Here is a 23,383-nt window from a genome sequence, read left to right on the forward strand (position 1 = left end):
ATCTGTGGATCGTTTCTCTTAGCCAGTGGAGCTTTAGTTACCGTGAGCTGCGTTTTCTTTTTCTGTTGTTTTTCGACCTTCAAATCATACAATCTCTTAAAATCAGCGTGAGTTTCCCTTTTGTTATTAGCGCGGTAGTTCCTGGCCAAACAGGAAACCAGTGCGGTAGTTCCTGGCCAAACAGGAAATCGGTGCATTTCCTTTTCCGTTTTCCGGCCGGATGACGTCATTTTCGCGGGAAAGGCTCACAGAGCCACATTTTCAATATAAATTATAATAGAAAAGGCTTTCGGGGGTGAAATTCATGGAGTGGGTGTTGTGAAACATTTGCCACTCACAAAAGATATACAATTTAACTTTAGTTTTGGTGGAAAAAAAAGTTACCTAGTATTACTTTAATGACCCTCGGTTAAATTCTTGGAGAGATGGTGGTATAACAGCAAGATCAAATACAACAAAAATATGATCTATTTCGCAGTAATCTTCTTTTCAGATTTTTTTTTATGTTTTTCATTTCATTCTCCGGTGCACAACACTATCAACTAATATAGATGCCTCTCTTGAGAGAGCACTGACAATGGATTTTACAAGGGGTTTTATTAGCATTTGCTATGGCCTGTTAAGATCCAATGCAACTGTTAACACCCATGATTCTAAGAGGAAATGGAAAAGAGATCTTGGGGTTGAAATTGCAGACGAGGTTTGGTGTGAAATACTCTCTGTGTGTAATAGAGCCTGGTCGATTCAGCTGAGAACCATATAACGATTACAGATCTCACCTAGCCTTCACCATAAAATGAACCCTAGTCTATCACCTCTTTGTCTTAAGTGTAAGATTGAAGAGGGAGACTATATTCACTGTATGGTCATGTAATAAGATGAACGGTATTGGTTGGGTGTTGAATGTGTCTGATTCAGGGTCTTCCTGATAAAAAGATTGTTCCATAGACGTTTGTTTAATATTTAAATTTATGCCGCAAGGAAAAATGATTTGTTGTCTTGGATTAATTAGAAACCACAAAAAAAGAAAGATTGGCACAAAAATAATCATGCAGTGCATGCCGTTGGAATTTCTAATCTGCCTGCTACACACCTGATGCTTTCTATAAAATCTGGGACCCATATTTGCAATTTATTGGTCCTCAATTAGCTGACACAGCTAACCTTGATCGATAAGATCGATACAAAATAAAGTATTGTTGTGGTTATTAATACTGTTAATGTTTTCTTTTTGGTGTAGTTGTTCACCCATCTATAGATTGTCAAGCACAGTGTATGCATGTATCTGTGTCCTTTGTTTTGCAACTTGTTACGTGTCTGAGCTGAGCTGTCTGTGTTTGTGTTGTCTTTGTCATAAAATGAAAAAATCTATACAAATATTATTGGAGAAAAAAAAAAATGTACTTTTTTAATTACGTTTTAAATCACTTCTAAATTATACAGGATTTTTCTTGGCTGGTCCAAAACGCGTGTAGAAACTGAAAAGCTTCAGATTCAGCGCTCTCCATTAGCCAGCTCTCCAGGCTTTATTGATTTGAATTATGTGGGACCATTCATTGCGTTAACAAGGACATTAAAGCATGTAATGCTTCAGTTTCACAGGATAAAATAAGAGAAAAAGACAGGTGTTGACTATTTGTGTTCAGAAGAGCACAAACATCATCCTAGAAAATGGTTTCCCCCTACTGCACTTATTGACATACCTGTCCCATGCAAGCGTAATTCCATGGTGTGTTCTGGTTTAGTGGCTATGAGCGATAGGTCCTGTCAACTGCATTCACCTCAACAATAGGTTACCCAGGTTCCATAATAGAACATACTGTACAATATGAAACCACTCTCTGGCACTTTCTTTTAGCCTTTTTTCTCTTGTTCTTTTTCTTTTTAACATTTTTAAACCTTAATTGATAGAAACAGCTGATAGAGACAGGAAATGTGGAGAGAGAGTAGGGGAATGACATACAGCATGTGGTCAGGCCGGGCAGGAATCTAACCAGGGAATCGCTGATAAGGGCATTTTGCGTCCATATGAGCCCTAAACACTTGGCAACCAGGTCGCCCCACTTCCTGTATTAGCTCTCCTTGCTGTGAAAAGCAGCAGGTGGTCTATCAGAGGAGGCATGTTGTAGTGACTACAGTGTAGTCTAAAATCTCCCCAGGACAACAGTGGGGGGGATAGAGGAGTCATGTTGGAGTCTACACCCTACACAGTTATAATTACACCCTACCCAGTAGTCTCCACCCTCCCCAGGACAACAGCGGCGGCTAGAGGATGCATGTTGTAGTCTACACCCTCCCCAGGACAATATCAGACAGTATGTCTGGTGGTTGTGCAGTAGGCCTACACATGGGGAAATTGGTGATGATCACTAAATTGGGGAGCAAATGAAAACAAGATGTCTCTTTTTGACTGATGTACGATAAACTATGATTATTACTATAACTATGACTGATTATATAATATGGTGCTAATCTAATGCTCTCAAGGTCAACCAACCATGGATCAAATGAATCATCTGTTAAGTTTCTGATGTACTAGAAAAGATCTGGTTGCTGAATGAACTTAGCAACACATGCCATTGGAGAGTAATTCCATTATAGTGCCAAGATGGAATATGTACACTCTCACACACACACTCCATTAGTAAACAGACAATTCCTGTAGCTTGTGAAAGACCAATGTATAGATAACTTGCTTCTATACTTGCAAATACATCCAAAACCTTTTTTTTTATTAATTCCAACAAGTTTTCATAAATTAAGAAACATCAAAGATCTGAGTTCCCAATGGCTGTGTTGAAGAGTAATCACCTACACTAAGTAAACGTGCGTGTACTCTATGTTCCTAGGATCTGAGATCATGCAGAATACAGTCTGATGGACTGTGATGAGACACAACAGAGAGGGCATCTTTCACACTGCACCAACAAATTCAACAGTCGGTGAGAAATACTGCATTGGTAAATTCACTGTGAGCATGATGTCACCAAACCAACAACAACCAGTGGTACAAAACTGATACTATACTGTACCTTCATGGAAATTCGGCAGCACAGTCGGTTCAGAGGAATCGTTTTGAAAGATAATATTTAATGGCACACCTGGTAAGAGCATATATACCACATAAATAAGGCTATAGATCAGGGGTCTTCAACAGGGGGTCCGGGACCCCTAGAGGGTCCGCCAGATCTTTGTGTGATGGGGAACACAACGCCTTGCGCTGCGAGGCGTTGTGAACTTGTAGCTTGTAGATCGCTATTTTCGGAAAGTTGGTGTAGAGGGGAAAAGAGCAGACCAAGTACAGAGCCAACAGTCAAGTTGACTAAATATTGAGGGTTTGAAAGATTAACTGTCTGAACATACACATTAGCACGAATCAAACATATTAATAGAAAAGATAACGTAGTCTATGAAATCTATGAAATGTTTTAATCTGCAACACAAATTTATACAATATGTAGTGGGGGTCCCTGCTTCATCTGTCTCTCAGTTAGAGGGTCCTTGGGCTGAAAAAACCCTGCTCTAGACCTTTGTGCAGCTGGCGTAGGTTAGGAGCCGACACTTTGCTGCATGTCATTCCCTCTCTCTCTCTCTTGCCTTTCTTGTGTCTCATTCACTTTCTGTTATGTTCCACTATGGTTGCTACTGTGGTTTTGTCCTGTCTATCTCTCCCCTCTGTCACTCACTACAGGTCTGAAGTCACCAACCCATCAGCTGTCAATCAAACTGTTACCTGGCCCCACCTTCATCCAATCACCACCAGCTGCTGCCTATAAAAGGCTGGGTTCCACCTCAGCTCACTCTCTCACCAACATTTCACCTGAATGCATCTATATGCCCAGAGCTAATAGTCAGGGGATATTAGCAGAAGAATTTCCAATCTTGGAATAAATTCCTTACCAAAAAAAATCTTCACCAATGTGTTTGTAAAGGTGTCTAGTAACACATCTCACAAAGACTGAAATGCAGTTTCCCTAGGAGAATTTTTGACAGCTGCTGAAAGTTGGGGTACCCACCATTTCCCTGCATTTCCATGCAGGGGAAAAAAAATCAAATTTTAATTCTGTTTTAAGTAGCATGTGAGGGGTCAAACTAGGGTGTTTTTATGATTCTGAATCCATTGCAAGCATTTGTTTTGCACCAAAACCACTCCTTGGGCTAAAAACAGCCCAATCTCAATGGGCTTTTAAAGGAGAATTCCGGACAAATTAAGTGTTATCTTTCATGTCTCGTTACTCACCTAGCGACGTAAAAAGTGGCGTTCTTTTTTTCCATATATTCCCCTGTCGTCATTTTTTAAACACCCTCCGTTGTTATAATGGGAGCGCGTGGCTTAGTGAAGTTCGTCTATTATAACCGACGCAATGTTATTTTTTTCTCTACTACGATTCATTGTAGAGTCTCATGATAGTCAAACATGCGCTGAAAATTCCTGCGAGCCTGCCGTTAATGGCGAACGATTTAACACTGGATGCTTGTTTCTTTCCAGAACCTGGCAACTCGTGTTGCCAGATTCTGGAAACAAGCAACCAGTGTTAAATCGTTCGCCATTAACGGCAGGCTCGCAGGAATTTTCAGCGCATGTTTGACTATCATGAGACTCTACAATGAATCGTAGTAGAGAAAAAAATAACATTGCGTCGGTTATAATAGACGAACTTCACTAAGCCACGCGCTCCCATTATAACAACGGAGGGTGTTTAAAAAATGACGACAGGTAATATATGGAAAAAAAGAACGCCACTTTTTACGTCGCTAGGTGAGTAACGAGACATGAAAGATAACACTTAATTTGTCCGGAATTCTCCTTAACACAAAAAGTATACCTGGAAAAGGATGGCTATGGCCGTTTTTAGCCCAAGGAGTGGTTTTAGTGCAAAACAAATGCTTGCAATGGATTCAGAATCATAAAAACACCCTAGTTTGACCCCTCACATGCTACTTAAAACAGAATTAAAATTTGCTTTTTTTTCCCCTGCAGGGAAATGGTGGGTACCCCAACTTTCAGCAGCTGTCAAAAATTCTCCTAGGGAAACTGCATTTCAGTCTTTGTGAGATGTGTTACTAGACACCTTTACAAACACATTGGTGAAGATTTTTTTTGGTAAGGAATTTATTCCAAGATTTTTTTAATATCCCCTGACTATAACCTTAGAAGCTACTGAAAGTGTTCTACAGTTAACCTGATATGTGTATGCTGCTGCCTTGGGACAGGAAAGACAGAGGCCTCTGTACATAGCCATCACGTAGGAAGAACATTAAGCACACTAGGTAAGGGGTGTTTGCCACCTATGTATTTTGACACTGGTCATTGTTAGTGTAGTTAGGTAGGCAGTCTTTTGTTTTGTACTAGTTACAATTTAGTCAGGTAGTTAAGCTGTCTTTTGTTCCCTAGCTGTTTTGTTTGTTATTTTGGCAACACCCGAGTCCCTGGTAGTGGCTTACTTTTGTTTTGGTTAAACCTTATGCCCTGTGCATACCGAAATGTACATATTGTAAATAATACTGCTTGAAGAGTAAAAGCACCCAGCACCTTTTGCTCAAACCATTGTGTGGCCTCCCTTATTTGCACACCTTTGCTCAACAACCTGTTTTCCATCCTTGTTACAAACCCAAACCTAGACCCTGAAGGGTTTTTATAACACTGTCACTATCGGAAATAAATCAGAAATGCAGAAAACAAAATACTGTAAACTAGAAAAATGTGCTCCTCGGAGCACAGGTCTCCGACAGGGCAGAACATTTTGTGACACAATATGTTGATTTGCGGGAGTGTACAAAATCTGTACGAGCAGCACAAGTGTGTTTAGTAGAAAATGCTATATGAAGGTACGTGCCTGCAGGACTGTATGTAGTTTTGTGTATAAGTTACTGTCGGAATGGAATCGGAAACATCTGACATTATACATGATCACATGACTATAGAGATATGGTGTACTAATTTGGGGGAGGTTTGGACAAAATCTGTAGGAGTAATATCAACAAATCATCATCCAGATCGGGAGTGCTGCAGTGGAGAGGGTCAGAAAGTTCAAATTCCTGGGGGTATACATCACTGAAGATCTCACCTGGGCAGTACAGACAGAGCGAGTGGTGAAGAAAGCACAACAACGCCTCTACTTTCTCAGGAAACTGAAGAAAGCTGGCATGGGTAAAAAAGTCCTAAGAGCTTTCTACAGAGGCACCACAGAACATCCTGACTGGCTGCTTCACTGCCTGGTATGGCAGCTGCACCGAGCTCAACCGCAAGGCAATGCAGAGGGTTGTGCGGACAGCCGAACGCATCAGCGGATGTGATTTCCCCCCCATCCAAGCCCTGTACGGCGAACGCTGTGTCAGCAAAGCACGAGGAATCATCAAAGATCAAAACCATCCCAACCACAGACTGTTTGAGATGTTGCCGCATGGAAAACACCTACGCAGTCTCAAAGCTACTAGCAATAGACCGCAAAAAAGCTTCTTTCCATGTACAATCAGGTACATGAATGATCTGACAAGAACCAGAACGAACCAGGGCAAAGGGAAATGCTAAGCACACTGCCTCCAGGCAGTGTGCATGCAAAGTGTCACACCGATCAGTCCAACGGTGCCAAAGATTAGCTTCCAAAGATTAGCTGGAGACAGAATGACACACGGACGGACGGACGGACGGACGGACGGACGGACGGACGGACGGACAGAGGCGAAAACAGTCTCGGCCACGCCTTTGGCCTGGCGAAGACAATAATCATTTATTATAAGGGACTGCACATCTTACATTAACATACATTAATGTATAACATCACAACATTCAAGTTTAAATTACTTTTTTGTTTGTTTATTGGTGTGTCCTGCAATTGAGTGGTAGAGTTCTTGTTATCTCCACAAATGTTTTGACCCGTCTGTCCATCTGACTGTGTCCATCTGTTTATGAGGATGATATAAAAAAAAACTCAGTGGAAAGGTTGTTTCTGGCCCAACGAAGAACTGATGAACTTTTACCAAACATCACTAATTCAGATAACCCATCCCACGCTCCACCACTAGATAAGAAATCATGGTATACAAATGGTCTCCTATGTGGGCGTTGTTGCTTCTCCTCTGCCTCCATCCCCTCATCTCCCCACCCCCCGCACCCCGTTCACTTCTCACAACCTACTTCTGGTCTCCTAAAGGGGAGGCCACCTTCGTCACACAGATACAGGAAGTAAAGCGAGCTGGGCAGTCTTGGTTTTCTATTGATGGCCAAAAGGGTATGTCAGTGGACATGGCCTGTCACAAAAATGCACTTAACTTCTGATCATTCAGTACAATAACAGCAAAAGGTTTATCATGGGTCAGGAGACAAACAGATTAACTGCTCATTTACACCCAGGATTTGAACCCGGGTCTCCAGAGTGGGAAACCAAGCGTCCATTTCTCAGTCAAAGGGGAATCCCCCTTGCCCAGGGGACATATTAGGCTTATGAGCGGGCAGGGTAATTTACATTCGCCTCCCATTGACCTCTTCCCCACACCGGGAAACCCATTTTGGGTCACAGCACCAATCTTACACCCACAGGATTCCATGTGTTGTGGCTAAGGCATCATTAACCACCCTATAAACCCTATACTTAATAGAGCAGGGTCTGTGCTTGGCCCCCTTCTTTCTTCCCTCCAAATCTCTTTGCGGAAAATAGCCGTTCTACAAGTTCATTGTCAGAGCAGCATAGTCGTCACTGAATAAATGTTCTCAGTGTGTTAAATAAACTCTGAGAAGGTCCACAAGTGTCTCATTTTTACGCTTTACAATTTAATGCACTATGAACATGGCCCTATATTGGTGCTGGGCCAAACTGTAAAGCACAGTTACACTCTCTAAATGAATACTGAGGATTTGACAGTGTACTTATGTCTGGTGGTTGCTAATGTCCAGGTCTTCCTAAACTCACTACTCAAGCGTAGCAGGTGAGGAGGCAGGACCATTTGTCTCAGTTGTAGCAGGAGAGATGTCAAATCGTCGCTGTCAGGCAGAAAACGTGTACAGTATCTCCATAATTCATCTTTTAATGTTTCTTTTTTTCATAAATGAATGCCCTATGTTATACTTCTACACACTGTATGACATGTTGTGCAAAAGTAGCAAAAATAGCCCATCTATAAGCTTGAACTTGAAGAGATGCTATATTCGCTATATTTAAAAAAGAAACATTTTGAACAAGGAATTGAAAACTTTCACCTACAATAACGACATGCCTAAAATAGGGACGTCAAGTCTGTCTGTGAGTTTTTATAAATATTAACCAATGAAAAGCATTAACAAGAGCTACAGTACCTACAGTACATGTCAACATTGGATCCATTTGGAACACAGCGTTCTTTTTTCCATTTCCTGAAAAGTCATGGACATACAAGGTTTCGACCTGACAGCGACAATATGCTAAGGTACTGAATGAGTCCTCCCACTCTGGCTGGGATAATAGAGCTGTTTGGGGAGTAGCACTAAACAGTAAAATCCTCAGTGTTCATTTAACTCAGAGAGTGTACAAATGGATAAATTAACACCGAGGATTTTACTGTGTACAATACTTTTGATTCCATATTCAATAGATGAACCGACGGATGACTTAAATAATTCATTATTTTTTGTACTTTAATATTCATCACTAAGTACAACATTTAGGGGAGCGGCAGGCTAGTGCTACTGAATTATGCTTACAATGCTTGTGTTGCGTGTAAGATACATAATATACATATAACATAATTATAATTCCCTATTTCCTTTTTAAGTCTCACACTTCCCTGTGTACTTCCCAATAAAGGCAGAAACGCCATGAAACTAATCTTGAAAGAAACCAAGACATATGCATGATGAATACTGTACACAAGTTGCAAAATGGCACAGAGTAAATACTGCAATGCAGGTTTGATGAAGCCGGAGCCTTGCAGATGCCCAATTCACACTGCTCTATCACACACACACACACACACACACACACACACACACACACACACACACACACACACACACACACACACACACACACACACACACACACACACACACACACACACACACACACACACACACACACACACACACACACACACACACACACACACACACACACAAATAGTTGTGCTAAACATCCTCATTTATATCAAACATCAATAAATGACATTGAAGGATGCATTTCTTGAAGGACAGCTGCAGAGCCTTGCTACTGAAAAGGTGCAGGGTCCAGGGACGAATGAATATGCTGCTTCATTGCATCATCATGCAGCAAAGGCAGAGGAAGCCAATCAAAGAGATTTATGACTTGACATTTCTCCAAAGTTCACAGGGTGGGTAGAACGGGAATGGGTGTAAAGTGTCCGACATTATTCTGCACCTACGCACACTTAACATGACAAGGAACATAAACAATCAGTGCAAAACATTCACACTTCAGTGTGTATACACGCACATGTATGTGTGTACATACACGCACATGTATGTGTGTACATACATGCACATGTATGTGTGTACATACACGCACATGTATGTGTGTATATACACGCACATGTATGTGTGTACATACACGCACATGTATGTGTGCACACACACACACACAGAGGCCTGGCCTGGCCTGGCCTGGCATCAGTGGCATGGCCTGGCCTGGGCTTTGTTCCCAGTAACAGCGTGTGATTTGCTGAGCTGCATTGGTCCCATACAGCAATGCACCAGCATCCCTTGTTAATTAGGATTCTGCATTCTTTCGGAGTCTTTTGTTTCAGCTGCATTACTTCTGAACTATTTGTCATGGAATTCACGGCATCCCCACTTAGTGAACAAATACCGCAGCACAGTACAGTAGATGTGTTTGTTTCAAGAGATGCCATTTCTACCCACAGTGCCGACTACATTCTTCTTACAGGGGTAATGAACTCCTGCTACAGACAAGCTTTTTAAGTCTCCCACATGTAAATTCCAGCATGTTGAAGGTTTCTCTACCATGGTTCTTCAATTTAATGTATTTTCTTCTAAAGCATATATGAAGCAACAACATCTTGTATTCATCCTTATAATCTATGAAATTGAGTGATTAGGTGAAAACCCATGTATTCACATCATCTCTTACAGTATATACCACCACAGAAATGTATAGTATTTTTTATAAATAGTGTCACAAGCCTATTACCCCGTAATGATGATGATTAGGTATTATTGTTATATATCCATTTTTGGGCGGTGTAGCCGCCCCTATAAGTGGGGTTGGGACACCTCATTAGTATTAGTTTCCTGCACTGTGATTGGCCCATTAGTAGACCCCTAGCTGTACTGTGATTGGCTGACTCTATTGGCTGACTCTATTCAGCACTGTGATTGGCTAGCGAGACACACGATGACATTAATAACCTATAAATAGGATTATGCACTTCCAAAAATCATTTTTTTTGGAAGTGAGCTTCCATCACTATGATGACCACTGTGATGACCACACCGCCCACTTCACACTGGGTGTGATTTTTTTCTCCAGAACTGGAGAAAAAAAAATACACTGTTAAAAAAGTGTATTTCTGTGGACACATCCAAAAGCTGGCTTTGACTTTGTCCACTTGTAGTCTCACCCAAAACACTTATCTCTCAACTCATCTGTCTCCTTTGCCAAGTGGACATGATCTTTTGAAACACTTCTCTTAGTATTAGAAATGGCTGGGGAAAAAAACGTATATGGATTACATAAATTATCAAGAAGTTCCACATTCTCTTGACTATACATTACCAGGTTGTCGAGGTGCATTCACATCAGGCGCGACATGATTAGTATTATTAGCGATGCGATTCAGTATTAATTCAAAGTGATGGGAGCGGGAGGTAGATAGATGGCACTGATACAGCGTCGCGTGTTTGCCAGAGAAGCTTGCTGCTTACAATGAAAATACATACATGAGTAATATTGTCTCTTGAGATTGATGAAAAACAGAAAAAGTAACAAAATCATGGCAGTGCGTCTTTAATCTAGCCTAGAAAGAAACGGTCTTGTGCAGTTGGTCAACAAGCTCATTATTTAAAAAGGGGGTGCCACAGTGGCTCACCTGGCAGAGTGCATACCATTAAGGCTCAGTCCTTGTGCAGCCCACATGGGTTTGAATCCGACCCGAGGCCCTTGTCATTCGATCTGTTTGAATGACATCTCCCTCACACTCAAGTACGTTGTGTTGCACCTCTGCAGGACAATTGAAGTTGTTAGGGCACCTTCACGTGCATTTGAATCTAGGCAAATGACCATTGCCTGTCGAGGTGTAATTCCTATCTTGTCATGCTGAATGTGGGTGGTGCAGGATGTAAATGCACACGGAAATCAGTTTGCTGGGTTGTCCGTTTGAGTGGTTGTGGTTGTCTCCTGCATCTTGGCTCACAGAAAACTACAGCCAGTGACAGCCAAGTGGGGCCAACCACACCTACCGTAAATTTCGGACTATAAGCCGCGACTTTTTTCCCATTTTTCGACCCTGCGGCTTATATAACGGTGCGGCTTATCTATGGATTTTTACAGCTAACGGCCACTAGGGGACCTCCTAAATCTATGGATTTTACACCTGCGGCTTATAGTCCAGTGCGGCTTATATATGTACAAATCATTCAATTTAGCTGCTGCGGCTTATACTCAGGTGCGGCTTATAGTGCGAAAATTACGTATTTGCTATTGGTTGAGGTCCAGTCAAATGACATGCACCAAAAGTGAACGGGAGGCAAATGTTTAATTTACGCATGTGTGACTGTGCCCACGTCATTCTTTTTGGCCCATACAGTATGTTTTTGTGACATCATAAAATTGTCGGCATATAATAGCTCCACTCAGCTATTCAGTGCCTTTAAGTGCAGGAGCTCAGTATTATAAGCTTTTGGATTGTTGCAGAGCACTTGCAGAGACTTTAAACTTGCATGAGATGGTAATCCAACACGCTAAATAAATGCACAGCAATCGTGTCTGTGCATAACTATTTCAGTTAATTTTCCCATAGCTTTGTTTGATTGGCTCAGCAGCAGATTTAAACCGGAAATATGAGACCTTCACATGTGTTTCCAGTTCAAATCTGCCGCTAAGCCGGTCCAACGAAACTATGGGAAAATGAACTGGAACAGTAAATAGATATGCTACCTTCTGAAAAACTGAGACTACAGTTATGCACAGAGCCTATTTATTGTCAAAGTTATGTTAACTTATTGTTGCATTTTAATTATTTTTAGCCACATGAACCCTAGCATCCCAATTCTGTGCATGTAATAATGGGTGAACATTCAGCAAAAATAGGCCAACATTCTGTGAAAATACAGTGGGCGTTCTAAAAGCTCACAACATGTTCCGACATTACATCTTCTGAGCTTGTAGATCGGCAATTTTTGACGAAGAGATATGGTGTATAGTATAGGGGCAAAGGAAAGGGCCATGAATAGACCCCTGGGGGACTGTGAAAAATATATAAATATATAGGGTTTAAATTGTTAAAGCACTGACTGATTGTTAAGCATAGCTGAGAATAGTCCCTGGAGAAAACATTGATTTACGAACAAAATTATTCAGGTATGTTCAGTAATATTTTAATGACTTGGGAGAAAATGTAAACAAACACAAACTCTAAAAATGAAGCCATTAATATGAAAATGGTCTCTATGTTTACAGTATGATATATGGCCAAAGCTGTGAATAGACAGTAAATGTATTGATTCCAGTATGGTCCTTTAAGTGCAATTAAGCTCCTTACAAACCGGGGGCGATTTTTCCATGCGAATAATACGTTTTATTTTAAAACCGTATAAAGTCAATGCAAGCTTCCACGGAGCGAAAAAGCGAAGCGAAAAAAGCGTCTTTTATTTATTCGGAACGAGTCCGAATTTTGCGTATATACGCATAATCGCCGGTGTGTAATGACCTTTAGGCTGAAATATAGGAAACCAATGGGAGAGCTGCACTGCTTTATTCACAGGGGAAAGCATCCAGGTTTCTGGGGAAATCCAGGCTGGCCAACGACGGATCCTCCCAAACGTTTACAGTGTGTTTGTCAGGAAAGTAAAACATCACCCTTGAGGTCAAGTCATGTTTCTGTTTATATCCATGCTGATAGGGAAGAGAATGACTGGCAGCTCTCCTCGCAGAGTGCCTCAGGCGAACACTTCTCCATGTAGCAGTGTTTACATAGAAGTGTCACCACAGTGTAAACCAGCCCAGGTTAGACACACAAGTGGAAAAAGAACATCCCTGTTATGCTGCCTAAATGGAAGAACAACTCCTCCACAGAAATCACCTTCCAAAACAAATATTTGTAGAAATTGTTCATCCAAATCAGTGCATCGATAGTTTGGGTTATGCCTTATAAATGTCTTTGTGATACAGCGACAGGCTACAGTAGTAACTTAATAGAGATGAGAAATGACGTGAGAACTTGAATTTCATATAAAGCCAGCTGAAAAGAATGCAAAGCCTTGATTTCAGTCAAATCTCTTCCTTCTCAAGGTATTTTCTCAGCTTAGAAATTCTTTCTTCTGAGAGCGCTGTAGAAGCACTCTAACTCAACTCCCAAACATTCTGCCTCTTTCCCTCTCTCTCTCTCTCCCTCCCTCCCTCCCGCTCCCTCACTGTTACTCAAATGGAACATTCTGGAGTAGATGGTTCAGCTCTGGCATCCCAGAGCAATTCAGCAAAAACAACAGGCCGGTAACAACATGGCAATCCCTCTTCCAATGATGGGACTGAGACCTGGCAGCGTGCACACAGGACGGCAGCGTGCACACAGGACGGAAGGCAGTGAGAGAACACACACACACACACACACACACACACACACACACACACACACACACACACACACACTTTAATATATATATATATATATATATATATATATATATATATATATATATATATATATATATATATATATATATATATATATATAAATAAAGGCAAAAAAACACAACATCCTCTTATAACCCAAATAAACATTTCAGCAAACAGTAAAAACTAACAAACCTACACATCCTTGGTGTTAATTGAACTCATATTCAATGATTTCCCCTGTGCAGCATTCTTGCGTGAACTAACTGCAGATGCAGTTCCTCCCCTATCACTCTTCTCCGCTGCTTCTCTGACAAAGTTCTCACCTGCAGTGGGAATCACGTACTTGCTCCTCGGAGGACTGTCGAGCTGCAGGTCATAAGAGATTCTCCCTGGCAGTAGCAGCATACAAGAGGTAGGGCAGGGGGGATGCACAAAGCCATTTGGCATCTGGGTGGAGCAAAGCGACGAAAGCCGGGAGAGGGAACTCTATCTCCTCTCTTGTCTGCCTCTGTAGCGCGCCTTGTGTGCCTCGTGGAGATTCCACTCTAGTGGAGCAGGGTGGAGCGCTGGATAGCAGCCCACACTACCATCACGGGGAACGCCTCACCGCTTATCAGATCGCTTATCAGGCTCCCTCCCTCTCCTCCCTTTTCTCTACCTCTGTTTCCCCCCATCTACCTCGCCCTCCTTCCTCCAGTCCCGCTGAATCAAAATTAGCCTAATTTCAGCTCGAGCTCAGAATGTTAGCTAGCTGCTGTAAGAGGAAACACCTCCTTATTTATAGGCTATGTGGCTGGCTGGAGACAAAAAAAAATTAACAGTTCAACCACTTCTTACTGTAAAAAGTAGTCAGCAAGTTCTGCTTCCCACTCAGATCAATGGTCTTCACTTTCCCCCTAGGGCAGTGTGTGTTTCTGCATCTTCAAAGAATCCTTACATTGTGAAATGGACCTAAAAATGCATTCTGTGTAGTATTTTTAATATGCTGGGTTGCGCCCAATTTATACTTCATTGTACAAATGGTTTTAAATGCTGAAAATAGCCGATCTACTAGTTCACAGTGCGTTGCTTTATGAGCTTGTCTATTTTTGGCATGTGACACCGTTGTACGACAAAGTAGAAATCAAGCATTAGGGTTGCAGGAAAGAGGCTAAAATGATCATCTTGATTATTTTGCTTAATAATCACAATGATTTGTAATGAATGCTATTGGTGGAAAAATATGTTTTTAACATTTTCTTTATGTCTTTGTTGGTCTGTCAGCGGCCGTTCTTGCCGCTGTTCCAGCGGCAAGTTGATTTAGATTTAGTTTTTTTAAATGCTCTGTTTATTGAACCATATATTGAATTAATGTCATCAGTAGGCTCACATCTCTGACCGGTTGGCTACTGGTTGACAAGAGGTATTGTATCAAATGGAAATAACTCGCCTTCCCAAACGCGCTCTCCATTATAGCTCAACAATAAAATTGTGCATGAATGGGGGGCTGAGGCCCGAGTTGGACATGAAAGAAGTTACAGATTGCAGCTTTAACCCATTAAGACCTGAGGCCGATGAAAAAAATGTTTTCTAAATCCTAACGCTTTAAAAAATACATATATATTCAAAGATTTGCACAAATGTTCACGATTTTACAAAAATAGCAGATCTACAAGCTCTTAGCGCGGCACTCAGTGCCGTGCTATGAGCTTGTATATCTGCTATTTTTGAATAGCCAAAGAAATCAAAAAATGACACAGATGCGTTCCAGGTCTAAATGGGTTCATGTGTAATGGTGAGGATATGAGGACAAGCAGTAACAGCTGACCAAATAATATTCATTGCTAAGTTTTATGATTTTCCTTTATTCTGGATTAATTGTGCAGACTGCAGAGGGTAGCACTGGTGGTCTCTGAGTGGCAGCCTGGAGGTAGGTGAATACAGAAGGGAACTTTGACATTTCACCATGAGAATTGAGAAACGAGAGGCTCAGGTTGATTGGCTGCTGAAACATTCACTTTTTGAATAGGTAACTTTCCTTTAACTGTTGCTCACACACATGCAACTGTCAGCAAGTTTTTGCATAGCTTCTTGAGTCACTGCATTATAGTTTCATGCAGCTGCTTCCCAATTTTATTCATGCCAATGGATCAGTGTTACGCACCAGACAATCCAATAGTTTGGCCCTTGTTACAAATTGTAGGCTATGGGTAACTTATGGATGTAATAATAATAGTACATATTCTACACAAGTAAACAATCCTCCTGGAAAGTCTCTGAAACCCTTTCAGTGACATATACTGTAGGAGCTACATTGTTAACCACTAAAATGTTTTATACTTTTTTCAAAAATTGCTAAAATACCATCTATAAGCTCACAACATGACACTTGAAGTTGTAGATCTGCCATTTTTGCTATTTTCTTTTTTTTAAGGTTTCATGACATTCAGTTTTACAACACATTAAAAGTATTTATCATAGTCCTTCAAACGTGTTTTAAAAGTGTTTTAACTGAAAAATCCACTCCAGTGATCCATGGCAGGATTCTTTCTCTCTGATTTCTAAATCCTTTTCAACTGCAATGAAAAAAGAAATCTTTGCCTGCGGGTGTCGCTGTTGAGGGATTTTGACTGTCAATCATCGCCTCTGCTCCGCACCCCCCAAAGGAATGGATAGGGAGGGGAGGGGCGGAGAGGAGAGGGGGCGGGATTAATGGACTGTGACATGGGGTCCAGGGGCCAATCACAGAATACTTTTCAGCCCAAGTATTCAGAAAACTCCAGACCACAGAAAATCCACTGAATGTTCAAAGTACAGTTTTTTTGTGCCTAAATGAGGTCATAAAACCCCCCAAAAAACATAAAAAATAAAAAAAAGTGAAAATGAATGTCATAGAACCTTTATGAAATAAGGAAGCCAGGTTGAAAATGGTTAAACATTGAGTTGACATTGATCTATGACCTGTCCTTAAAAGGAAATCAAACTAATCTCATGGAATGCTAGTAGAACCTGTGGTATTGACACTGACCCACGGTAAATATTGAAGCTGACACTCCACCACCCAATCAGAAACCAAGAAGAACACTTTGGTGCAAGCTCTTCATTATGTAAGTTTCATGAAATATCAATCAGCACTGTATAGAAAACGCACACACATTAAAAACCTTGTAGTCTCAATAATTATGTATGACATGCTGTTAAAAGTGTTGGACTATCAAGACATCTTTCTTTAAGACCTGAGGCTGATTCTACAAATGTCTTCTGTTTTTTGAAAAAACATATGTCGCAATATCAGTGGTGCTCAAACTTTTTCATGTCAAGGACCCCCAAAATCATATGCATTTGGCCGCGGACCCCCATCTCAAAATATTTTGTTCCAGGGAACCCCCAGAAGCAAATTCAAAGATTTGCACAAATTTTCAAGATTTCTCAAAAATAGCAGATCTACAAGCTCGTAGCTATGAGCTTGTAGATCTGCTATTTTTGAATAGCCAAAGAAATCTGAAATGGCAAAGATGCGTTCCCGGCTTTAATGGGATAAAGTACCACCCAACTAACTGTGCATCAATGTTGCATGCTGCTGATCACTGGAGAACACACTGTGGCAATCATTTGATGTACATTTGGGTTAGGAACTTGATCCAATCCATTTTTTTTAAAGTTCATAGGGCTTGCAGAGCAAATGGTGGAGTATCTAAAGGGTATTTGTAGTGATCCCCGTGGGGAAATTACTTTTCTGCATTTGACCCATCCTATTAGGGGCAGTGTGCAGCACCACGGACGAGCACACAGGGAGCAATTAGGGGATCAGTGTCTTGCGACGGGAACACGGGGATCGAACCAGGAACATTCCAACTCTCAGGAGGGCGTGCTAGCTCCTGAGCCACTGCTAACCCCCCCCCCCCCCCTGTTCTATGATACACATTGTGAAACCAAATGAAAATAGCATTGCACAGATGACACATTTTTATATTGCCTGTGACAAAGCAAATGAGGTGCCAGGGAAGGCCCTTTTATGACTGTCATTTGGCTGTATGACAGACCGTTAAGAAAGTATGAATGGGTGAGTGTGTTAGGACCTTAAAACAGTCATACACAATCAGAAAGAGCTACCATGCATGGTCCTCTAGAAACATACCGTAATGTGAATTTAGCTACACTGACAATGCAGAGAACAGTATATCTTGACACAAGTTGTAAGAAAATAGTACTGTAGTAAGCTATTAAGGAGATCGGTACTCTCTAAACATGTAACATATACAGTACATTGACCTTCATGTGTTTTCTTAAAACAGACAACTTTACTTAATTTTCCTGACATTTGCAGGGAAATTATCCATACAATCTCTCCATAATGTATTATGAAATGTGAAAAATAAGGTTGTGTGTGTGTGTGTGTGTGTGTGTGTGTGTGTGTGTGTGTGTGTGTGTGTGTGTGTGTGTGTGTGTGTGTGCGTTCTAGAGCAGTGTGCATTCTATGAATTGGGCATCTGCAAGGCTCTGGCTTGATCAAACCTATGTGTGTGATAATGCTCTATTTGGACGTTGCTTACAGTCAGCAATAGAATCTCTATTATAATGAAGTTCATATAATCCAATACTTTTTAAAAATGCATGTAGAGTAGGTTACAATTAAACAGGACAGCACTGTGATCCTAAGTCTATTGCACTGGCTCTCAAAGTGGAGTCCGGGGATCCGCAGGGGGTCCTCACCTAAATGAGTATCAGCTGAAACACTTAAAACTATAAAAATGTTTGGCTCTTCGAAAATAGCCGATCTACAAGCTCACAACACGGCGTGATGTGACACGTTGTGAACTTATGGACGAGCTATTTTCGCAAAATGTTGACAAATGTTGACAAATCTTCTCTTACAGGGGGTCCCTGGCAAACATTTTTTCAAATGGGGGTCTGCGGCCAAATACATTTCAATTTGAGGGTCTTTTGACATGATGTTGAGAACCACTGCTCTATTGAGTAACCAAGCAACCAGCAGCCAAACAACTCCATATACCTCTAAAGCAGGGGTCTTCAACAGGGGGTCCGTGACCCCTAGGGGGTCCTCAGAGTTACTACAGGGGGTCCGCCAAATCTTTGTGTGATGGGGAACATTAGCCGAAAATAGCAGCACAACGCCCAAGCACAACGCCCAGCACAAGCTCACAACGCCTCGCAACGTCTGCTATTTTCGGAGAGTTGGTGTAGAGGGAAAAAGAGCAGATCAAGTACGGAGCCAACAGTCAAGTTGACTAAATATTGAGCGTTTTAAAGGTCTGTAAAAAAACACATTAGAATTTAATTGAGCACACAGGGCAGAGAGTGACCCAGACAGGTCTTAACATGCTCTACTGAGACCAAACAGATGGAGAGGGTGTTGTCGTTGTCTACTATAATTATATTACATAATTATATCATCCCTGGCAGAAATATTTTTGAGCACATGAAGAGAAACAGAGCCTAATTAGCAGCATGAATATGTTCAGTTCTTCCACAGCACATGCGGCCACACATTATGACCCTGTGTTACGATACGAATTAATTGAAACTTGATGGGAATGATCTAGGCTGCCCTGAAGCAGATCATTAACTTTTGGATCAAAAATGTCATATTTATATGAATATATACACATATAAAGTTCAACTAAGGTCACAATCAAGGTCATGGTCAAAATGATATAATTAGCCATATATTAGGAATGAACAGACATCCTAGAACAAGAGATGGTTGTATGGCTCACCCCATGTGAGTTTTTAATTAAGCTCTTGCTAAAGTTTGAGGTGTCAAATATTTCCCCTCACATTGGCCTCCTTTCATTCTGCAAGTGGTGATTAGGTCACTTCTGCTTTCCCAAGTCTGTTCTAATTTTGATTACTCCATATTAAAAATTCAATTAATTCCCACATCAGCTCAATATAAAATAATGTCATTGTCACTACTGAGATTCACTACCTCAGAGGCCCTCTCACACCATCTCCCATCCTCAACTGGTCCACTTCGCTGCATATTAACAGCTTGCAGAGGAGACGCTTTGCTCCTGGTTACAAATGGTGTTCATCACTTATCAACTGGACTGCTCCCTCTTGTCATTGTTCCAGTCATTGCATCTATTCCAAAAAAAGGGGGAGGGCGTGTAAATGGCCAGAGGAAGGGAGGGAGGGAGAGATCCAGGACTGTGTGCACATCAGCACTTCCATTACTCCATTGGCACAGAATTAGCCAACTAATAAATATTTATAAAGGATAATTCATCAAAGAAACTGCGGTTTTATCCCCCCTTCGACCATCACAATAAAGGGACTTTCAAAGGTACCTATCTCGGAGATCAATAGACACTGGGATTTGCTGTGGCAAAAGAAAAGTTAGGAAGTTTTCAGAGGAGGACATACTTTAGCGGGTGGGTGGACAAAATCAATGAAGAGATGTGCAGCTTCAGGTTAATATTTAATGCCACAGATCAAGCCTAGGCCTTATTCTAATCATTCACAACCAAACTGATAACCAACATAGTATCATGATACTGCCAGTGCCGATGGCAAGACGACACAGATTATTCATCATTATTGCTGGTAATCAGGGCTCCAAACTGTGAAAATGTTTTGAGAGTTTTGAAAGTTGAAAAGTTCACATATGGTCACGGTCTCAGTCATGGTGCATGATGATCATTAGTCTGTTTTGGTACCCCTCCGGCACGGGTACTGTGTCAACCATTGCGGTTAAAAGTAGAACTTTATCTTCTTCACTGAATCAGCCGGTCTCTCCCTACCTGCACGCTCCCTGCCTGCACTTTCAACATCAGAGTGTGTGTGTGTGTGTGTGTGTGTGTGTGTGTGTGTGTGTGTGTGTGTGTGTGTGTGTGTGTGTGTGTGTGTGTGTGTGTGTGTGTGTGTGTGTGTGTGTGTGTGTGTGTGTGTGTGTGTGTGTGCGTGCGTGTAGCGGCACTGATGATGAAACGTGTGAAACAATCCATTTAGTCTGTTACCGCCTTCCAAAGATGAAGCTGTATAGCTGATTATTCAGGAGGAAAAAAAGATGAGAGAGGAGGATGCTGGTGGAGAGGGAGAGCCAACGAGAGGTACCAACTCAACTGATGATAAGAGTGCAGGCTGCAGGGAATCTGCAACTGTAAGCAGGGAGAGACCGACTGAGCCAGTTAAAGGAGAATTCCACCCTAGGCGTTTTCTTACCGTTATTTGAGGTTGTTAACTCATCCTAAGAGTGGTCCAGGACCCCCAGTTCATAACGAGCGATGTTCTCCATTTCGGGGACCCCCCCATAGCAGCTCAGAACGGGAGTCTTTGGTGCTTGGCTAAATCCACTTATTTCTGTCCCTTGAATGGCGGCTGCCCAGTAGCAATGACCCTGCACGGACATCAGACACACGACAGATATGTACAGTACAAGAAAAAAACTATTTGAGCGACAGAAATAAGTGGATTTAGCCAAGCACCAAAGACTCCCGTTCTGAGCTGCTGTGGGGGGGTCCCCGAAATGGATAACATCACTCGTTATGAACTGGGGGTCCTGGACCACTCTTAAAGGAGAAATCCGGACATTTTAAGTGTTATCATTGATGTGTCGCCTATCACTCACCATCCTTGAAAGGGACGTTGAGTTATTTCAGAGAGTCGCGTGTCGTAATTTTTTCGACCCCCTCCGTTGGCATAATGGGAGCGCGTGGCTAAGAGAAATTCGTCTATTATAACCGATGCAAAGTTATTTTTTTCTCTACTACTACTACTCATTGTAGAGTCTCATGATACTCAAACATGCACTGAAAGTTCCTGAGAGGCTAATGCTAATGCCGAACGAGCTAACGCTGGTTGCTTGTTTCTCTCCCAGAACCTGGCAACTCGGTGTTGCCAGGGAGAGAAATAAGCAAACAGCGTTAGCTCGTTCGGCATTAGCATTAGCTTCTCAGGAGCTTCTCTGAAATAACAACGTCCCTTTCAAGGATGGTGAGTGATAAGCGACACATCAAAGATAACACTTAAAATGTCCGGATTTCTCCTTTAAGATGAGTAAACAACCTCAAATAACGGTAAGGAAACGCCTAGGGCGAAATTCTCCTTTAAGAAGAAGAGCTACTTTCAACCACAATGACTAACGCAGAACCTGTTGTTGCGGTACAAGGGAATGTGCAAGTAAGTCTAAACTTGTTACCGGTCAACACAATAAAAATAGGGTGCAAACTAATAACAAAGTTATAGTTACCAACAGTGCTACCTCTGGAGCCCCGGCTAGTAATACTGTTCTCTCTCAAAATGTGGCAATTTCTCTGTAAAGATATGGAGCCAAATCCACCAATATGGACAATACCAACGTATGAAAAACATTTATTTAAAAAAGAAAAATCATTTTATGCTTAATTGTCTATGTTAGACTATGTTTTGCGTCCGTCCGTGCGTATGTGAGCGTGTGTCCGTCTGTCTGTGACCATCTAATCTCCGGCACTGTTGGGCCACTCGCAGCAAAACTGTGCACATTCACTCCCTAGATGCCAGAGCAGAACCTCTGCCCCAACTTTTTCACATGGGCCTGTTATAGTGCCACCAGGAGGTCAATTTTTGCAATCACGCAAATTGGTACACAGTATCTCTTTAGTCATTAAACAAAACGAGTCTTTCAGATTTTTCATATTCCATCCTGATAGGCTATAATTGTCTAAAGTTTGCAGAAGTGGTCCGTTTTGAACAAAATGCGTCAAATCATGAACGCAGCATGTGATTTCCATGAAATTTTGTACACACTTTCCCACTAAGCCGAGGAAGAAATGCCACGACACAGGAGGCAGATTTTTGCTAAACAAATTCTTTATATTACACAAATCTTGTCCAAACATCACGCAAATCGGTACACATTATCTCTATAGAGTACAGAAGTCCTGACGTCACTCGTCCATCCCCTGGTTCGTAAAGTAATTTCGCTATGGAGAATAACATTGGGTCATCTTAGAATCGTCTCATATAAGAATTGTGGTCCAAAAATAAACAAACTGTCTCGGCGATATTGTCAGGGAGGTGGCTCTGTATCGTTTATGATAGTCAGTCACTCATATTTGAAACGGACTGTTTCTGGCGAAAATGTAACTAATTCGTCGGAAGTAACATTAGCGTTTTCTCACCGTCAGTTGATGGTTCATATCCATAAGAGTAAAACCGCCGGGGTCATTTGTTTATTTTTGCAACACAGTTCTTATTTGACGCGATATTAACACGTCTATGGGAATTCAGAACGGGGGGGAAAAACCACGACCCAGGTAGGATGTGTAAATTACGTCAGACTTCGGTGCTCTATAGTCACGTGATCAGAACGGATCCGTCCGATTTTTCATATTCCATACTGATTGGCGAATTACAAATATTGCTGGCCCACAATAACCTACCTGACCTGAGACCTTATCTAGTTTAGATAAGAGTTTAGAGACTGGAAACCAAGGGCAGAGAGGGTGCAGACACATGAGAGAGGTTGAATTCAAACGGGTCCTCACAACCCACAACAAGCAATGGTCAGTGCACTAACTGGCTGAGCCACCAGGCACTCCCACAAAACATGCTATTTTTAAGCTCTGAGAATAGTCTTAAATATGTTGTAAGTCTCAAAGAAAACAATATCTCCTGGAAGA

At 41.6% G+C, this 23,383-nt stretch overlaps 1 protein-coding gene across 6 annotated transcripts in view; it reads right to left on the reverse strand.

The window, feature by feature from the left end:
• Positions 1–23,383, reverse strand: part of plekha7b (pleckstrin homology domain containing, family A member 7b) — a 107,043-nt gene that overhangs the window by 68,186 nt on the left and 15,474 nt on the right. The window lies entirely within an intron of this gene.

This window comes from Gymnoscopelus braueri (genome assembly GCF_963280865.1).
Source record: "Gymnoscopelus braueri genome assembly, chromosome: 1".
NCBI lineage: Eukaryota > Metazoa > Chordata > Actinopteri > Myctophiformes > Myctophidae > Gymnoscopelus > Gymnoscopelus braueri.